Raw genomic sequence first — 1,055 nt, forward strand, 5'->3', positions numbered from 1 at the left:
ACCCCTCCCTCTCAACCGCACCAGTGCACGCTTGCCGCGCCACAACGCCGACGCTGGACCCGTGAATCGTGAGCACCCAGCTATGACTTACCGCACTCGTGCAAAATAATAAAACACGGTAAATATATTACTTACACGTGCGTTTTGTTTTGCAAGCGGCGCGAAAAAAATTAAAAAAGGAATGCAACACGAGGACTTCCCAGGAGGTCACCCATCCTAGTACTACTCTCGCCCAAGCACGCTTAACTTCGGAGTTCTGATGGGATCCGGTGCTTTAGTGCTGGTATGATCGCATCCGACATGTTACCCCGGTCTTCGTCCCTTATCCTTGCCCCTCCCAGCTCCACTACAAAGACGATTGTACATTGCTTTGGCCGCTCCCTCTCAACTACGGAGACGAGTTTAACGCGGTTTCTACCCCTCCCTCTCAACCGCACCAGTGCACGCTTGCCGCGCCACAACGCCGACACTGGACCCGTGAATCGTGAGCACCCAGCTATGACTTACCGCACTCGTGCAAAATAATAAAACACGGTAAATATATTACTTACACGTGCGTTTTGTTTTGCAAGCGGCGCGAAAAAAATTAAAAAGGGAATGCAACACGAGGACTTCCCAGGAGGTCACCCATCCTAGTACTACTCTCGCCCAAGCACGCTTAACTTCGTAGTTCTAATGGGATCCGGTGCTTTAGTGCTGGTATGATCGCATCCGACATGTTACCCCGGTCTTCGTCCCTTATCCTTGCCCCTCCCAGCTCCACTACAAAGACGATTGTACATTGCTTTGGCCGCTCCCTCTCAACTACGGAGACGAGTTTAACGCGGTTTCCACCCCTCCCTCTCAACCGCACCAGTGCACGCTTGCCGCGCCACAACGCCGACGCTGGACCCGTGAATCGTGAGCACCCAGCTATGACTTACCGCACTCGTGCAAAATAATAAAACACGGTAAATATATTACTTACACGTGCGTTTTGTTTTGCAAGCGGCGCGAAAAAAATTAAAAAGGGAATGCAACACGAGGACTTCCCAGGAGGTCACCCATCCAAGTAC

At 51.5% G+C, this 1,055-nt stretch overlaps 2 non-coding genes across 2 annotated transcripts; both read right to left on the bottom strand.

Annotated features, from left to right (window-relative positions):
• Positions 1–178: 178 nt before the first annotated feature.
• Positions 179–297, bottom strand: LOC119346998. The gene has a single exon (XR_005168055.1). It is a non-coding gene; the product is annotated as a 5S ribosomal RNA (ribosomal RNA).
• A 297-nt stretch (positions 298–594) lies between these two features.
• Positions 595–713, bottom strand: LOC119346999. The gene has a single exon (XR_005168056.1). It is a non-coding gene; the product is annotated as a 5S ribosomal RNA (ribosomal RNA).
• Between the last annotated feature and the right edge of the window lie 342 nt (positions 714–1,055).

This window comes from Triticum dicoccoides, unplaced genomic scaffold (genome assembly GCF_002162155.2).
Source record: "Triticum dicoccoides isolate Atlit2015 ecotype Zavitan unplaced genomic scaffold, WEW_v2.0 scaffold56895, whole genome shotgun sequence".
Classification (NCBI taxonomy): domain Eukaryota; kingdom Viridiplantae; phylum Streptophyta; class Magnoliopsida; order Poales; family Poaceae; genus Triticum; species Triticum dicoccoides.